Source organism: Delphinus delphis, chromosome 4 (assembly GCF_949987515.2).
Source record: "Delphinus delphis chromosome 4, mDelDel1.2, whole genome shotgun sequence".
In the NCBI taxonomy this organism is placed as follows: domain Eukaryota; kingdom Metazoa; phylum Chordata; class Mammalia; order Artiodactyla; family Delphinidae; genus Delphinus; species Delphinus delphis.
The window spans coordinates 75,217,070-75,236,787 of NC_082686.1; the positions used below are offsets into that span (position 1 = coordinate 75,217,070).

A 19,718-nucleotide genomic window follows, 5' to 3' on the forward strand; every position below is an offset into this window, starting at 1 on the left:
TGTGTGTGTGTGTGTGTGTGTGTGTGTGTGTGTGTGTATTCATTGAATAAAATATATTTTATATATATAATATTTGTTTATATTATAAATACGTTGATATTTATAGATAATATTTAATTATCTATAAATATTTGTAAATTATGTATAAATATTTGTAATATATTTATTTATATATATTTATACATTTATTACATTATACATATATAGTCAGAGGAATAGTACTTAGCAATAAAAGGAAGAAAACTGTTGATACACACAACAGTGTAGATGGATCTCAAGACAGTAGATGGAGCTCAAGATAATTATGCTGATTGACAAAAGTCAAACAAAAGAGAGTTTGATGATCCATTTACATAAATCATAGAGAGTGCACCTAATCTATAATGGCAGAGAGCAGTCCTTGTTTTCCTCGGGTCTGGGGAGTGGGGTCAGGGACGAGTGAGAGGAGGGGATTACAAAGGGCACTAGCAAATTGTGACTATGTCGTCATTTTGACTTGACTGTGGTGGTGTTTTCGTGGATGTCTACATTTGTCAAAATGTATTAAATTGTTCCCTTTAAATATATGAGGTTTATTGTATGTCAATCATACCTCAGTAAAAGCTATTTTTAAAAATGGATATCCAGGGAGAACGTGCCAGCTAACATTTTTCTCCAGAAACATCTGAGTTCTCTCCACTCCTACAGAATCAAAATACCCTGTTTGAAATCCACCACTTAGTGTTTCTCAGGTGACCAGAAGCCAGCTCATTCAGGGCAGACATGGACTTACTTTGGGTTTTCCATGAACCTTAGCACACTATCTTGCCAACATCACAGGCACTGAATATATACATATGAAATGAGTAAAGAATGAATTAACTAATTAATTGAATAATCAGTTATCAACCTTAACTGTCTTCACACAACTATCATTTATATGCAGCCCTACAACTGCAAACTTCCATCTCTCCAAGATAAATTCCTTTTTTGGACAAGCCAATACTTCTCCCTCCAGATTATCAGGCAGCAAGTCTTTGAGAAAGATCTGTGAGTATAAAGGATGCAATTCATAAAAGAACCCAAGGAACACTATTTTTTTCTCCTCAAATAGAACATTGAGCTTGCCTCTTCAGTGTCTTTTCAGCAGCGTTAAAACTTAGAATTGTAGTTGAATACCTACAGATTCAGCTGACAAAGTGTCTATCAACATTCAGGAATCTCACTGTAAATGGAAAAATACCTATAAATAAGAGGAAAGCTCTGAACCAGGAGACAAAAGCCCGGGGTTCTAATCCTGAGTCTGATTTTTACTAGCTGTTTGAACCTGGTTCAATTGCTTCACCCTTCTTGGGCTTAATTTTTCAGTACTTAAAGCAAGGGGGTGAAGCAAAATCACTCATGGAATTTTCCTATCCCAACCTTCTGTGATTTTGTGATTTCCAGGAAGGATCTATTTAGCTTGGACCAGGGTTTAAATGAACTCTTTTGGGGAGGGAACAGAATGAGGTAGGCAGTTGAGGGATTAAGTGGAGAAGGGAAGGGTTAAATTTTCAGAGAGTACTTACAAAACTCTTGCACATGGGTGGAAACATTAAGAGCCAGTTCTTTGCCACTGAACTTTCTACTTGGAGTATACCTCTCATATCGTATCATACTATACCTCCTCCAGGAAAAATATATAGCTCTAGTTTTGTGTCCCACGTGGATAAATTGTGCAATGAAAAACAACATGGCGGTTTTGCTCTAAAGGAAGCATGAGCCACTCATTCTGCAACTTTTCCGTGCCTGTTTCATATCCAAGGACAACAGGCAAAGATTTGGCATAATCTATATTCAATCACTGTCAGAGACCAGAATTGCATTTTCTGCCCCTGCTTCTGCTTGGCAAGAGTCCTTTTTGTTCTGATGCCTAACGGGATGCAGTCTTCAGACGAGTGATTGATTGCCAGGTGCAGGAGTGATTAAGCCAGTGCAACTGTGGGTCACCCCATCCCCACAGTGGAAGAAAAAAGCATGCATTTTCTATGAGAACACTGTAGCTTTCTTTGGCTTTGCAGCTCATGACATAAATACCCTGGAGTTGAAAAGAAATAATAATAACCTATGTATATACTGAGCAAACTGGGCTCCTTCATGAAAACAGAAAATGGAGAAAACAAGCTACTATCAGGACTTTGGGGCAATTTTTAATTGTAAGAGATTAAAGCATAATACTTATTTTAAAAGACTGAGTCACTAGTGGTGTCTTTCCTATGCTGTGCTTATTTAGCTAAATAAATGTGATGCGTGTGTAACCCAGTCATATCTCCACCATTTGCTCTGCCTTAAAACGTATCTCTGTCTGGGGAAAAATATAAAAATAAAAAATAAAATCCATCTCTGAAAGTGCTGAAAAATATTCAAGATGTTTGCTGAAGACTTGAAGAAGAGAAAAAGGAGAATTGAATAAGTCAATATAGAGCATAACTTCCTAGTATCTTCTTTATCCATCTGTTCCCCAAAGTTTCACTTGCCTTCCTCCCAAAGTGAGACAGTCCAAAGTCCCGTCTTATCCTCTCTAAGGCCAGAATCTATTGGAGATACGTGGTTCTTTCCACCTCTTCTGTTTATGGCACCTTGAGGTTGGGAATATAGAAAAGACAATTTCCTGCCACCAGACCCCCTGGCCCACCATACAGGGACAGTCCTGGAGAGGGCACCCAAATGAAAGCTCCTTTTCAGGATAAGGAAGTAAGGCCAACTCAGGAGGCAGTGGGTCATGGCAAGGATGGGATACTGAGAGATGTGTCTTGTGAAGAATCTTATTCTATAGTGGAGAAAATTCTTAATAAACCTTGGACCTGGTTTCTGGGATGAACTCCCCAGTCTATTGTTTTCTATGGCCCCTAGCTCTACCTTCTGGGAAGTTGGAGGCTCAAAGATTTTTACAGTCAAGAGTTTTTAAGACCAAGCTTATAGTTTTGTTTGTTTGTTTGTTTGTTTGTTTTAAGCAAAGTGTTTTCCTCAAAAGCACTAGGCTTCTGATCTGTGTGTTGCCTGTCAATTCCATGTGCCAATGACCAATGACCATACCCAAAGTTCCTTCCTGGACTTAGTGCTCCAGCTGGCTGTATTTCTTTATTTCTTCACACCTATGTTGAATTCTCTCAACCTAATAGTCCCTTAAGCTGATCTAAAACAATAGGCTTTGGCAGGAAGGACGCATTCTTAATCTGATCTGTGCTACAGAACTGAGTTTCTTCATTAAACTCGTAAGTTCTTATAGACCTTCTCTGCTCAAAGCCCTTATGTTTCTTCCAGTTTGGAATCCAGAGGCAGTGGACTTTTCAGACCTAAATTTTTAGATCCTTATCACCTTTTATTTCTACTTTCAAACCAGCCAATCCCTGTACAGGCTTATTTCTTCTTTATAATACCTTGTTAAATGCACTAACACACGCAATGCACATGCAAACATTCTTGTTTTTCCTAATCTACCCCCCTAGAACTACAGATGTAGAAGACACTTGCTCTGACTTCCAAGTTACTAAAGGTGACAATATTACCTAATATTTTGCCACTGTGTAACATGATATATCTGCTTCGTCCTGAGCAGATGCTTGATCACTGAGCTAAATTTAAATATTTTAGGGTTTTGTTATAGCAAGGTCCCACATCCAGAATCAATTTCTGGTTGGTGTTGGAGAAATAATCTAATCCTGCCAACAAAAAAGAGCCTTCTATACCAATGTAGGAGAGAGCGAGAGAGGAACACAATTTATTATTGAGCGAACATTAACAGATTTCCATGCACATAAGGTAGAAAAGTGACTATGAAGTCTGAGCAGAGTTTCACTCGAATTTATACAGTAAAATGGTGGAAAAAGCAATTAAAACTTTTTTATCTTCTTGAGAGACAAAGGGGACGAAGCTTGTGACAGTCTTTGTTCATCTTATGAGAGGCCCCTGAGCTAATTCCAAAGGTTATTTGGCTCATGGCCTTGGAGGTACCTCAACATTATAAAAACTGTAGCCTGGGCTTAATTCCTAAGAAGATTTACATTTATTCCAGAGGTTAGATCAAAACCTCAGATTCATTACATCTCCAAAAAAATACTAAGAAATGGGATAAGGGGGAAATGGTCTCTTTGTCCTTTATAAATAGAGAAAAAATTTTTCATTTATTCTTACGTCAGTTAGGGTCATGATAATAAACAGATGTAATGTAAACAATGGCTCCAAAAGTATGTTTCTTGTTCACATAATAGTCCAACATAGATGTTCCTGGTCTGCAGTTCAGCTCTCCTCCATGCAGTCATTTGGGGACCCACGCTGACAGTGCATCTGCCATCCTCAGCTTGTGATTTCTAAGATCACCCTGGGGGTTGCCGTCCCAGTTAGCCGTAAAGGGGAAAGAGCACGGAGGAGGCATTCCTATTTCTTAAAAGCCTTAGCTTAGAAACAATAGCCATCGCTTGTGCTCACATTCCACTGATGGAGTCATATGGCCACACCTACCTGTAAAAGAGTCTGGAAAATGTGGTCAAACGCTGCCCACAAAAATTAATTGACAGAGGAAATTAATTTGGTAAACAGCTAGCCACCTCTACTACAAGAGATTAGGCCAAGCGATCTGAAAGACAGATTATAGGGCCTGTAGATAAATTAGCGAAAAGGCAGTGCCTTTTAAAAGTGCTCACTTTTCTTATTGCTAGTGCAGCCTCTCCACCCACCCGGTTCACTCCTCCTCGGGTTACAACCTGGCAACACCGCAGGTAGCACTACTGCAACTATCTCTTCCGCGCCTAGTTCCTCTGGCTCATTTGGAAGTGGGTCTCAGTCTGGATGAACTTGGTGCTGAGGGAGTCACTCACGGTTGCCCTGGCCTCCACCTGTTCTAAATGGTCTGAGGTCTGAGTTCCCAAGAGCTTAGATTCCCCTGGCCAAGCTTCTCTTTACTTCAGTTACCAGTCTCAGCCCCGTCAAACATGTCATTATTTTGCCAGCCTTTTAGTAGGCTTGTAGATTTGAAAATTCCCACTGCTTCTCTCCAGGCATTCATTCAATTCTAATATAAGAACATTGAGAGCAGGGGACTCGCTGGTCTCTGCACATCAGTCACAGCTACTGAAACATTTTTGTTTGGAGATATCAACGACCCCCAATCTATTCCATCAGTTTCCCATAGCTTTCCCCTTTCTCACTTGTATTGACCAAGTATCTCTTTATTTTCTTGATTTTGATGCTTTGACGTTTGAGGCCTTGCTGACACTGAAGGGACTGCTGCTCCCAGGCTTAGCCAATTCCTAGAGGTAGTAAACAGCTCTCCTGGGAGGGTGCCTTTTGCACGCAAACCAACCAATCCACATCTCCAACCACCACCTGGATGGACACTCCCACTCCTGGCTGCTATCCATCTGACCTGATCACCCCAGGTCCAGTGAATTAGTCAGGGTTTTACAGAAACAGAACCAATGGTGTGTGTGCGTGTGTGTGTGTGTGTGTGTGTGTATGTATGGAGAGAGAGAGAGAGTTTATTGTAAGGAATTGGCTCTTAAAATCTGCAGGGCAGGCTGGCAGGCTGGAAACTCAGGGAAGAGTTGCAGTTTGAGTACAAAGACAGACTTCTGGCAGAATTACTTCTTGCTCAGCGGAGACCAGTCTTTGTTCTAGTCAGGTCTTCAACTGATTCGATGAGGCCCACACACATTAGGGAGGGCAATCTGCTTTACTCAAAGTCCACTGATGTAAATGTTAATCTCATCCAAAAAAACACTGTCACAGAAACATTGGGATAATGTTTGCCCAAATATCTGGGTACTATAGCTCAGCCAAGTTGATACATAAAGCCAACTATCATAGCCAAGTAGCAGGTAACTGGTGACAGCCCTTAAACCCTGGAGCCTGCTGAAGTTATTCAAAATAGCCATTCTAAGCCTGCTTACTCTGATTCACCCATTCCATCCCACAGAAAAACACAATAAAGGCTCTTCCGCATGTTTTCCTTCTCTCCTTCTGCCTCTGATCGACCCTGGTGCTTCTCCATGTGGTCCCACAGAGTGGCATGCTGTGTCTCCTGTTTCTGGGGACCTGTGAATATACCAAACTTCCTCCTCCATCACACTCACTTCCATGTCTATGTGTCTCAGCATATATGATTAGAACACACCCTGTGTACCCTTAAAACATCCCTAAATAAGGTACTCTTGGTATTTCTCCTTCAGTAGAAATTTTATTCCTGGAAAACCATCTCAGATTCTGGAATTTAAAACCCTCAGCATTCCTATCATAGGTTGAATGGCCTTCTCCTGCAATGTGCTAGCTTTTGCCTCAGATCTTCATATTTGCAGGCTGGCAGCATAGTAGTATCTGGTACCCCAAGTATAAGAGCAAAACCAACCACTGTGTGCTTCTCCTCGTCCAAGAAGAGTTACACTCTGAGGCCTAACCATACTCCTATTGAATCCTGAAGCTATGCTGAAGTCTCCATCCCCTCCACCTTTCAAATACAATCAAATCATTCTCCAGTGCCCTAGCTTTTCTGTAAGAAAGAGCTCTGTGGAGGTAGTATTCAGGTTTCATCCTCATTGCTTCGAGTCCAAAGCTTATGGTTTTAATTACCAATGGGTTGGCAGGACAATGTTGGTTGGTACACTTGAACTGGCCAGTCTGCTCATAAGCCCTCCTAAGAAGACACATCAAACCTAATTAGATAACAATATCTTTTTCCAGTAAGGATTCTGAACTATTGTCCACTTTTTTTCAAGCTACTGCCTCCAATTCCAAATCTAGATGTTGATTCTCGTTCCCAGGTGGTGATATATTTGGACTTTATCATACTGAACTCAACCTACTGACTGAAAATTATGCCTCCCTCCATCCTCCCCTTCTCAGGGGAGAGGCTCCCTCAGTCCGAACCCAGGTCAACTTTGGTCAACTTTGGGAACGACTCTGGGTACTAAATACTTGGAGAGCTCCTATTAAATAACCTCCACTTTTCTCCCTTCTCCCTTCTATTCTGGGTATCCATCCATCCTTCTATCCACTAATTCACTCACCCATTCAAAATTTTTAAGAATTACTATACGCCAGAAGCTATGTTAGACTCTTGGACTAAGACAAGGTCTACATCTTCAAGTCTACAGTGTAGTGGTAGGGAACAACTTTTAGAAAAAGAAAAATCGCATAAAAGGTGGTGTATGCTATAATAAGAAGTATGAACAGCTCACTGTGGGAGGCTGCTGGTGACTAGCTGCTTTCCTGCCCACCTCCTTCATCCCTCCAACTCCTCTCTGACCCTCTGCGTTATCCTCCACCAATACAGTCGTCAGCTCCCGAGCCTGCTGTTTGTATCACCACTGACATGCCTTCTTCTATTCACCCATCTTTTCTCTCTTTTCCTTGCCTGTGAAATGAGATCCCACAAGAGACATATTAAAACGTGGTAGTCATCGCATGGACAGGGCTTTAAAGCAGATTTCAAGTGGCTGAGTCTCAGTGTGGAAAATTTGTGTCAGGATAACGAGTTGTCTGTGTACAGATACTCTCTGCTGTAGAAGAGCAGATGAAGTGAAGTGCCTGCTGTAATTGCTCCCTTTGGGGAAATATATGGGAGACAGGACAAAGTGATATTACTACTCAATTGGCCCTGCACCATGAATTTTAAAATGGTTATGTGAAAATACCAAAGAGAGATACATGGTACACTCCCACACACATACAAAAAGAGATTTGGACCAAACTGCTGGAAACCGTAATAAAAAGCAAGTACATTTGCCGACATCACTAGAGCCATATAATATGAATGATCAGGCATGTGTCAGAGTCCCTGGCCAAACCAGGCAGGGTCAGAGCCCTTCACCTTGGAATGCACTAGTGTTTGGTGGCTGCCTGACCCTCCCTCAGAGAGATGGAGGCAAGCTGTCCAAGAGTGCTTATTAGAAATTCGTTCATTTATTAATTCATTTATTTATTCAGCAGTTATTCATGAAGTACCTACCATATGCCAGGTACTCTACTAGGCTGAAGATACAATCCTGAACCTGAAGGATGCGATCTGTGCCCCCTTGGAGCTTATATTCTAGAAGCCACTAAGAATAGCTAGAAGCAGTCAAAGCTAGAGGATAGTAGGATGTGATTGTAGTAGTTCTAACGTTTAACTTTGATAAGCCAGGTACTAAGCAGTTTACTTGCATTCATTCTTTTAATACTCCTCACCATCTTAAGTTTAAGGTTATTATCCTCACCTCTTTTATTTTTATTATATTTATTATCCTCATCTTACAGAGGAGGAAACAGAAGTTCAGAGGAGTTAAGCAACTCGCCCCAGTTCGCATCGTTAGTAAGCGGCTTTCTCTGCCACAGTCTGTGCTTAGCCACTATGCCCTATGGGACTCCAAAACAAGAAAGCTGAACCAATGGGCTAGCGAGGGGACAGCACTCTGTTGCTCATTTTCCTTGAGTTAGACTTCAAGTCTCCTTTTCCCCGTCATGGACTTGCCTTGACCCTCAGGGCTAACCTCCTGCTGCATTTCCACCCATGAGCCCTGTCTCCTGTCTGCACCACCCTCAGGTAAGGCGCTCCACCACTCTGGGGAAATGCATTGCCTCGGGTAGTGAAGGCCCAGGAATCACACCTTGCAACTCCGCAGGTTCACCAGGCCCTTGGACAGGACAAGAACACAGAGCATACTATGGTGTCCATATATAATACTCCTACAGATAGATATACTATCGGATGCATCTGAGGCTCCAGGGAAAACAAAGCCTTGATCTTTGATTTTTCTTTTCTGCTATGATCTAAACCAATAATGCAGTTGAAGATAATATAGAGCTGTATCAGGAAATCCTTTTTCACTTTGTGCTGAGCTTGGCTAATGGAGAGGTAACGTAGCAACTGATTTTTTCTTTCTCTGCCTTTGTTAGCAACTAAAACCAGAATAACTTATTTTTTTCCTCCTGGCTTCATTTAGGGATTTAAAAACCTTTTGTTCTGGTTCTCTGCAAAATTCTATTGTATCTTTGAGGAGAACGTCTCCTTCCTGCTTTATAATCTTCTGCTATCTGTAGGAAGGAACATGGAATAAACTTCTGGGAGAAAAGCGATCACCTCTGTCACTTGACAAGGACTGAAATGTGAGGTTTTGACAGATGACAAATTGATTGTGATTCAGGGAATTATTTAAGTCATGAAGGACAAACATGAAGGGTAAGAATTTTTCTGTTTACAGGCGTAAGGCTAAAATGAACCCACAAATTGCTCAACAGCCATATTTTCTAGTGTTTTTCAGAACACATCTCTCCTACTCCAGGCATAGAGGGAATGCTTTCTAGAAGTGACATTCTTACCACTTTTTAGTTAATATAGTATTATTCAACAAGATCCAGAGAATGTAAGAGCTAGAAAGAAACTCTGAAATCCCCTAGTCCAAGGAACTCATTGTCCTGTTGGGGAAACTGAGGTCCAGAGAGGAACGCTGCTTGGCAGACGTTAATGGAAGAATGAGATTGCACCCTGGGCCTTGAATCTCCCTCAGTCAATCATGCTCGTGTCTGTTACCTGGGCTGTTTCCATATAATTCCTAGACTTGCGGTAGGAATTCCTAGAATTGCTCCCCAACCAGACCAGCTGTGCCCAGATCTTTGTGTGAGCTGTAAGAAATACTTAAAATAATTTAATTATTAATGATGAAGAGATCCAACAGCTGCTGCACCTGAAGGCTCGTCATGCTCACATCTTTAGTGATACCTCGTTTATCAAACAGCACAATAAGACAATAACTTCACCAAATGAGAGATACTGACATAAAGTATCTAAAAAAACCTGCCTTTTTCTTTTAGAAAAAAAAATGTCAAAATGAAACCCATGTTTTCATCATGTAAAATTACACTTCTCCCTTTAAAACTCTCCTTTTTTCATGATACATAAAATATTGAAAGGGCCCAACTGCAAACTTAACTGTTGGGAATCTACGTATATGTACACATGTATCTCCATAGATTTCTTGAGGACTTCCTGGAATAATTTTGGCTGGAAGCGGATTAGAGAGAGGAAGAAGAAGCTAAGCTTATTTTCCCTCTAAAAATTAATTTAGAAGATAGTTATAACCATACTTGCCTTTTAATTAGGTGTATAAATTTTTAATAAAATTAATAAATAGAAGCCACAGAGCAGCAATACCCTAAAAGTGGTCCATTGTCTAGTACTCCCATAAGGCCATCTGTTAAAAATGGATCCTGTGGTCAAATGAATTTGAAAAATGCAAATAATATAGTCCCTTGAAAATTTACAATCCATATTAGCTTTTTACAGCTCTGAGGTGTCCTGCCGTCAAGATAAATGCATTTTCCAAGCTATTTTAATACAGAGTCTTTTAAATTTTTCATGGAACACACTTTGGAAAATCATGCCACAGATAATACTTTTTAAAAGATCAATAAGAAGTATTTAAAAAATTATGACTACATTGAAAACCGAGAAGTAAGAGCAAGCAAACTAGTCTTCACTTGTGGTACTGTCAGGTCTAGACTTGTGCTTTAAACAAACACAAAAGCAGGCATAAAACGTGAAGTAACTGTTTCCAGACATTGGATAACAGGCAGTTCAAGAATCTGACTCCTGAGAGAAGAAAAAGTCATTAAGTGAGCCCTTGATGGATGGATGGCCTTTAGCCTGGGGCACTGTCTGGGAGGGGGAGGGGAAGCCCAAGCAGTTTCACTGAGCTGACTGAAGAGCAGAGATCAGAGTAGAGATGCTGAGGCAGCTGGGACTTGTGGGCTAGGGTACCAGGAGCAGGGAGTCACACAGAGAAGGAGCTCGAGAAATCCACCTATTGGTCCTCTTATCTTCGTCCAAATACAATTCTTACACACAGCGCAGCTCAGTGAGACTGGCAGAAAACAGCTATGGAGGTTCTGTGATCTCACAGGAGGTTTTGGACTTCCCACAGAGCACGACCATCCTGAGTGAAGAGACTTTGTTGAACACTGTGGGCTTTACCCTGGGAGCCAGTGGGACCAGGCTCTCCACTAAGGGCTGCACTAGACCCCATCTAACAAAGCTTAAAAACAAGCCTCCAAGGTATCCCGCTGATCTGGCAGTCAATTATTCCTGCCGTAAAAAAATTCAGCACTCCTTCCTGGAAGAAAAACAACCAGACTCTTAAAAATGCAGCATTTCCAATGTCTAGCATATAATTTAAAAATTACTAGGTAGTTATCTTAAAAAAGCCAAAAAGATGTGGCCCATAACAGGGGGACGTGAGTAGTAGTCAATAGGAACAGACCCAGAGATGACTGAGGGGTTGAAATTAGCAAACAAATGCTTAAAACAGCTCTTCTATTTAGGTTTATAGACTTCAAGGAAGATAGACATAATAAGTGAACAAATGGAAATAAACTGAAAACTCCCATTATGCTTGCAAGTACATATTATTCCTTTCAGCAAAGACTTTTTAAATCATCTAGTTATTAATTATCAATACTTTCTATAGGAAAGTTTTCAGTCTTATATTGAGATTCTTGAATTTTGCAGGTTTTGAGAGTTTAAAAGAACCCCCAGAGCAGTTTAAAAAAATCCTATAAGCTGTGTCTGAAAAACACATAGAAATCATATCTAGACATATTAGAACTTGGCTGTTAATGGCAAGTTATAAATGATTCATTAGCTGGCTAACTATGGGAAGTCAAAAAGAAAGTGAGAAGCAATGAGAGAAAATAGTTCAAAACTAAAATACGAAGCAAGAGCAAGTAGTTGATAAAGATGGTCCGCCATAGAAGAGTTTCATAAAATTTCATCTTCAGTCAAAGCCAGCTCTTCACATTCCAGGAGACATTGGCCTCCCCAGATTTGATCTTTCCAATTCGGCTGCCGGTAAGCATGGCAGAGCTCCAACTTTTGTAGACAAGCTTCTGTTGCAAATCTTATAAGATCCTCTAGATCTTGGGTCAGGAAGGTCAAACAGGTACTGCCAAATGAGTGTGTGTGTGTGTGTGTGTGTGTGTGTGTGTGTGTGTGTGTATAAAGAGGTGTTGTGTCCTATAGCCTGTAGATTGTCCTTGCAGGAATGAAGTTCCACCTCTACTCCTGAACACAGTGCTATAACAAGGGCAGGGTGGGGGGACTGGGCAGAGCTGTGGTCCATCCTGAAAGGGGTGGTATATGATCACTGATATGGTTTACAATCACTAGCACATGGTAGTAATAAAAAAGTAGGTTGACTTTTTGTTGGTTTTAGTATTTTTAAAATTCTCTATAGGGATTATTTCCACTGCCCCCTCTCTCAAAACGTATCCCACTGCCTGAATAGTTTGCTTGTTACTTTCACAGGCCATCCTGTATTTAATCAGGCATTAAACAGTCAATTGGGGTAGTGCTCTTACACTCTTTGCTCTGCAGCAGACTTCATTAAAGGACTGAGTTTATCTCCAGGGCTTTAACCTGTATTATATGGACCTATTTTTAATTGTCTTCAACAGATAAAATGTTCCCCTGCATAGATTCTAAGAATGATTTTATAGAAAATCTGGTAAATTTAACACGGTTCTATTTATATAGCAACACGTAAATCATTTAAAAATTTATTTCATTTAAATCTCTTAGTGCTTTTCTATCCTTATACACACAGATGGATATTATTATTTTCCTTTGACACATGTTGAAACTAAGGCCCAGAAAGTGATTGTCTAAAGTACCAAAGTTCCTTAATGACAGTGAGGGGACTAGACTCCAGCCTTTTATTACCCACCTCTTTTCTTTTTACTGAATTATACTACATCACTTATATGTCTATTCAAGTTAATTACCCCTTTTAATAAGAGACTATCAAGAAAAGTATTTTGGGGGATATATGTATACGTATAGCTGATTCACTTTGTTATGAAGCAGAAACTAACACACCATTGTAAAGCAATTGTACTCCAATAAAGAGACTTTTAAAAAAAAGTATTTTGTAAATTTAGATTTTTATCTTTAACATTCCCATTTAACCAGTAGGAAAGCCAGAGCTCAGGGATGTTAACCAGCTTGCAGGAGATAGATGGTTCATTGACAGGACAGGGAGTAGAATACAGGGCCTCTATTTTGTTCATTGCACCACGGCCAACCTGGGCTCTGGGCTTTTGCAGGATCACTGGTTTCCATACGTCCTAGGAAAGAGAATTTTACATCCAGGAATAACAGCGTCATAACAAACATTATATAAGATAATTAGATTTCCTGGTGTCTTTGCTGCTTTAAATATCTTAGATCAAGCTGCAGTTAAATGCCCTAAGGCAGGGAGTTAAGCTCTATACCAAGACAAAGGTCTAACAACTGAGACTGGGAGTGTCTTGTACGGATGAAAAACTGGCCCACCATGAATGGCTCGCCTTGTGGCGGGAATGCAAAGGTAGGAGGAAGTGATCTGGAGGAAAGTCTTCTCTCCTTGGGCCAGAAGGATGGTGGAAAAAGGAAGGTACACAGGGCACAAAGACAGTTGGGGGTAGTGGGCAGACCCATGTGTCCTGACTTCTCAGCTCTGGGCTTCAGCCTGCAGAGAGGAGATGTATTAGTTAAGCTCTGGTGAAGCCTGAGAGCAGAGCAAACATTGTCCATTCCCATTTCAGACTCTGGAAAGAGATCCCCTGGTGGGCTGAATTCCACATACCGACCGTGTCAAAATAAATTTGGCGATGGGTGGCGCTCGGGCGCTTGGGGCTAGCTGGGCGAGGGGCGAGGGGCGGGGGGCAGGGGCATGGGGTGGGGCGGGCCGTTAAGTCGCTCTCCCTGCTGGGAAGTGTAGTTTCTCCCTCCGGGTTTTTCTCGGGTGGGGAGGTTCTGGGCTACCTCCGCGTGGCTACCTCCGCGTGGCTACCTCCGCGTAGCTACCCCGCACGCCCTCCCCACCTCGGTCACGGCTCTCCGCGACCGGTTTGCGCATGACAGGCTGAGGTTCCTTCGGCCAGTTTCCCGGGACTTCGAGAGGGGACGGGGCGGGGGTGGGGACCTGGGGCACTGGCGGCTGCCGTTTCGGTCGCTGACAGCCAGCCCTACAGCCCCAGTCCTTACAACACGCTCGGCCTCCCCGCTTTTCAGAGCACCCCCTCCCAGGATAAGACACCGAATCGGGCCGGAGGGGCAGATCCCCCGACCACATTTTTCCCCTCCTCTTCAGCGCCTTCCCCTTCCCATCCCTGAGCCCGGCCTTCCTGGGTTTCCAGCCGGCCCCTCACCCTCAAAGCAGACGCGGGATTGGAGGAGGGAGTTTGGCCAGGGATGGGACTTAACAAACTCCTTGGGGACCTTGATTCCCAGGGAAGAATGGCACTGATCCAGTACGGATTGGGGACCCAGTCAAGCAGCCCAGAAAGAGGGAGATTATACAAATAGATGTAAAGACCCACTTAACAACATGTGTGAACCTGTATACAAGACTGGGACAGGATATGAGGTGCGAAGAATCCAGTTTCAACTTATCAGAAAAAGATGCCATCTCAATCTTGGTTTGTGTTTATTATCCGCTGACCCTGTGGGTGAAGATATCCTTGACCATTACTCCATCTGAATATGTTCCAGCTCATCCGATGTTACATCACCAGGTTGAAAGGTATGGAGAGCACCACAAGGATTTGGAGAAGAGTCCTAATAGTTATTAAAATTCTGGACTAGATATACTAGGAAATGTAGATGGACTATAAAGCACTTGCCCAACAAACTGCTCACGAAGTTTTAGGTTACTATCAAGAAACATCAGGCTGGGGCTTCCCTGGTGGCGCAGTGGTTGAGGGTCCGCCTGCCGATGCAGGGGACACGGGTTCGTGCCCCGGTCCGGGAGGATCTCACATGCCGCGGAGCGGCTGGGCCCGTGAGCCATGGCCGCTGAGCCTGCGCGTCCGGAGCCTGTGCTCCGCAAAGGGAGAGGCCACAGCAGTGAGAGGCCCGCGTACGGTAAAAAACAAAAAAAGAGAAAGAAACATCAGGCTGGAAAGTGGTTAAGACTTCACTAACTTATTTGTGCATTTTTATTCCCCTTTGAGAAAAAGACAACTGTTTCCAGCAAGGCTTCTGAAAAATTCCGTGGAAATCTATATCGTGTTGAAGGAATAATTCTGGAGTAAACATCTGAACTATCTGATTTCCTCTACAAACCTGAAAACAGAATTACATGGGACAAATCATTGAAAAGTGTACAACATGGTACAAAAAATTGATTTGGACACATTCATGTGTTATACAATTACACAAAGTTTTGCCGTGGGGCTCAATATCCCCCCGAGATTTTATCGACTTAGTGTATTTGAAGCACTACAAAGGGAATATGGATATTATCAGTTCTTCTAGTGTGTATTTCCCAGCATATCCTCCAGCTTCAAATTATATTCGTGGTTGTAACCATGCTTGTGGCTATATGTGTTCACCTCTGCCAGAGAACCCAGCGTATTCCAAACTAGTGATGTTTGTCCAGAAAGAAATGAGAGGAAAATTGGCCCCGTCAATAATTTAAGCAACCATGTCTTCCAATTTAGTAAGCTTCATCCTCAATGTAAAAGATGGAATAAAGGCAAACAAAATTCCCAGGACGTGGATGTCATCATAATGGGCATTCATCATTCCTAAAGAAGAAATGAGGCCATTGAAAATCATGTGTGACAGTTACTGCCTTTTACTTCTAAGTCAATATGCATAAATACTGTTACACTATTCTAAACAGTATTCTTGAACAAACTACTGAAGGTACTTTGTGAAAATGAGAGCTCATAGTTGTACAAGAGAAGCATTATAGTTTTTAATCTCGAAAAAATAAATAAATTTGGCAACACAATTAGATAGAGAAAGGCCATGATATTTAGTTTCTCTAAGCAGCTCTAAATCCTCATTTAGAATATACCACATTATTTCTATTTAAATACTAAGCACTTTTAGATGATCTGAAGAAACCCATGAGGCCAGGGGCTCCTATAGATGTAGACCTGCATTACGTCCTAGAAGGAAATCTCAAGACTGGCTGATTTTTTGAGGCAGATGACTTGCCCCAGGGCCATATAGCAAGGGGAGGGGAAACTCCACAGTAAAAGTTGGACTGAACTGCTTGTTTCAGGGGGCCAGAGAGAGGGCATAGAGACTCAGAAGCGTCTAAAATGTGAGTAAGAGCTAAGATAATGTAGGGGCAGCCAGGGAGCGTCACTAGATTAACCAAGCTCAGAGAGAAACCAAGCCCAGAGAGAAATACCGGTTGATGGTAGATATTAGCTGCAATCAGTGACAAAGACAATGCCTCAGAAACCAGAGGAAGCAGCAGATGGTGCAAGGAAACCATGTGGACCTGCTGATTCTCCTGCCTTCCTCCATATCAAGATGTCACATAATCCCTTTTTCTCCACTCACACAAGCACCTCAAACTCCCAATCTTTTTTTTTTTTTTAGTTAGACATATTCTTTTTTTTTTTTAAACTGAGGTATAGCTGATTTGCAATATTATGTAAGTTTTAGGTATACAGCATAGTGATTCACAAGCAGATAATCTTAGAGAAACAGAAGCAAGGGAAAGGCAGGTAGTGTATTTTGCCTTAAAGTAGAACGTTATCTCTAGGAACTGTTTAAATCATGGCATCCAATTAGAATTTTTTTTTTTTAATTTTGAAATTATCTCAAACTTACGGAAGAGCTGCAAGTATCATACAAAAACTTTTCCCCCTCTGAACTATTTGAGAATATGTTGCTGACATCATACTTTTTTAATCTCCCCACCAATATTTCCAAAACACAAGAAAATTCTTCCCCATGAACACAGCACAACCATTAAAATCAGGAAATTCACATTCATAAGTTGCCACCATTTCCTCCTCAGGCTCGATTCAAATTTCACCAATTGTTACAATAATGTCCTTTATCCTTTATAGCAAAAGGATACAGTTCGGAATCACACAATGCATGTCTCTTTAATTATTTCTATTTGAAACACTTTCGTGGCCTTGAAGTTTTGAAGATTACTGCTTAGTTATTTGGTAGAATATCCCTCAATTTATGTTTCCTGATGTTTCCTCACAACTAGATCTAGTTTTTTCATCTCTGGCAGGAATATCACAGGAGTGGTGCTGTGTTCTTCTCATTGCGTATGATCTTCAATGTGTTCCATTACTGTTGATGTGCACTTTGATCACTCAGTTAGAGTCTGCCAGACTTACCCACTGTAAAGCTGATCTTTTCCCCTTTGTAATTAACAGGCATTTCAAGGTACCTTGAAATTATGTAAATATCCTCTTCTTCCTCACACTTTCAGTTTATTCATTTATTGACTCATAGTCAACATGTATATAATGTGGCTTATAGTCTTTTACTATCATTGCTTATTTTGATGCTCTGTGTCCTTCTGATGTGTCCACATCATTCTTTGAGCACTTCCTTAGCTTTCTAGCACAACCAGATGCTCTAAGCTCTAACACTTACCCTGCTTGGACCCACCAATTTTTATTCAGGATCGAAATGGTCAGGAGAGGAAGAGAAGGAAAGGACAAGCTGGCAAGTTCCAAGTTCAAGCAGACAAGCTAATTTCTATCCTCATTATCTCCCTATCCAACGTGTGGGATTTAAAAGGAGACAAAATCAACTGCTTACCCTCTGCTAATGGGAATGGGAATGTGAAGAAATTTAAAACCTTGCTACCTGTATCTTATAAGCGAGACCTGTGTTCACAGCTCCCTGAGACTGTCAGTTCTTGGTTGGTTACTTACGTTACACCTTTTGTTCCCTCTTCTGTAGTGTTTAGCAACAGATCTTTGAAGCAGAGCAGTAACATGAACCTGTTTTACAATCTTCAATAATGGAAGAACTGGTGACATGGTAATACTTTTCTAATGTCAGTTGGAGAGATGGCCACAAAAAGGAAGGTAGAATGGAGGAGTCACCGAAAAGATAAACAAGACCCAAACTCTGAAGTTTGTTTAGGCAAAAACAAATGATGGAGAAAACCAAGACTTGTCCAGAACCAAAAGGAGACCTGGGCTTAAGAAGCTTGAGAACCAGGGGACAGTGTGGCTTCCAATAGCAGCTTGTCACCACTTCTCCACTATTTCCTAGAGATTATGAACCAGGGGGCAACACTTAGTATTTCTGTACTCTCAAAGGAGCTGCTTTTTAAAATGAAAATACACCCTAGGAATAATAAAATTTTAACAATATTTCTTCTCTAGAGAATGGCATTTTGAAAGATATTCATTATCTAAGGTTTTACATTTCTGATATGTTGGAATTTTTACTATGTATTATTTTGTAATCAGAAAAATTGCAGACATGTAAGAAATAGAAAGAATAAAATAATGGATGAGGAACTAGGTAGTTTCATTAAAATATTGCATTCAGTTTTTTCCTTTTTTCTGAAGTATAATGTTATGCTTAGTAAAATGTGTAAATCTTAGGTGTAGAACTGGGGAATTTTTACATGTGTATACTTTCCAGCAACCACCATCTAGATCAAGATAGAGAATATTTCTATCACCTAAGAGAATTTCTTCCTACCTCTTCCCAGCCAATCCACCAACCAAGGTCACCACCACTTTGACTTGTATCACATAGATTAGGGTCAGGAAGCAGCCTTCAGCTCTGACTTGACCACTAATGTATAGTGCCAATCTATACAAGTCCCTCTTCCTCTGTGTGTCCCAGGAAATAGACTAAATGACCTTTATGGATCCTTTCAGTTCTACTATTCCAGGAAAGAAATGATAAGTAACGTCTTTTCCCCCAAGGGTCCTTAGTAAATGAGCAGTAAAAAGCATCTCCCAACTTCCAGACCTAACTCCGTCTACTAAGCCAGGGGGCTTCTGTATAAATTAGTTCCTAAAGTTGAATCAAGTAGAGTTATTTAAAAGAGAAGGTGATATTGAATTCTGAAATATTAGATTAATGCTTCTTTTTTTTTTTTTTTTTTTTTTTTTACTATTTACTACACACCGAACATCACTTTGGCAGGCAATCAGCTCAGCTGAGGAGACAATGATGGTCACAGCAGTTCCCGCTCCTTGGTCTAGTGAAGGAATGAAAACACAGCCCAATCTCATTTAGTGTGGAATCTAAAAAAACTGAACTCATAGATACAGAGAATAGATTGGCTGCCAGAAGCTGGGGGTGGGGGTGGGCAAAGGGGTGAAGGTGGTCAAAATTTCCAGTTATAAGATAAATGAATCCTGGGATTGTGTGCAGCATGGTGGCTGTAATTAATAATACTGTATTGCATATTGAAAGTTGCTAAGAGAGGAGATCTTAAAAGTTCTCATCACAAGAAAAAAAATTTGTAACTATGGGAGGTGATGGACGTTAACTAGACTTATCAGGGCAATCATTTCACAATATATACATGTATCATGTCATTATGTCGTACACCTTAAACAAATACAATATTATATGTCAATTATATCTCAATAAGACTCGAAGAAGGAAAAAAAAGAAACACAAGTCTAAGTGACTGTAATGGAAGGAAGAATTTCTCGGGGCCTCAAGAGAGAAACCAAATTCTAAGAAGGGAGAAAACTCACTTTCAGCTGGGTGAAACAGGTCATGAGAACACATTTATGGAGGGGGTTGACCAGAAAGCTGGATGAGAACAGGCTTTATGGAGGGGGTTGACCAGAAAGCTGGACCTTGAATGAAGAGCAGCAGTTGGATACACAGAAATTTTGTTCTAAAAATGTCCAAATCTCACAGAAGATGATAGGCTCCATTCTCCAGAGCATTCACAGTGTATTCTTTTTTCATCAAGATTAATGGTTTTGTGCTGAGGTCT

At 41.1% G+C, this 19,718-nt stretch overlaps 1 pseudogene; it reads left to right on the plus strand.

Moving 5' to 3' along the window:
• Nucleotides 1–14,626: 14,626 nt before the first annotated feature.
• LOC132424410 (stAR-related lipid transfer protein 6-like) lies at nt 14,627–15,567 on the plus strand (annotated as a pseudogene).
• Nucleotides 15,568–19,718: the final 4,151 nt, after the last annotated feature.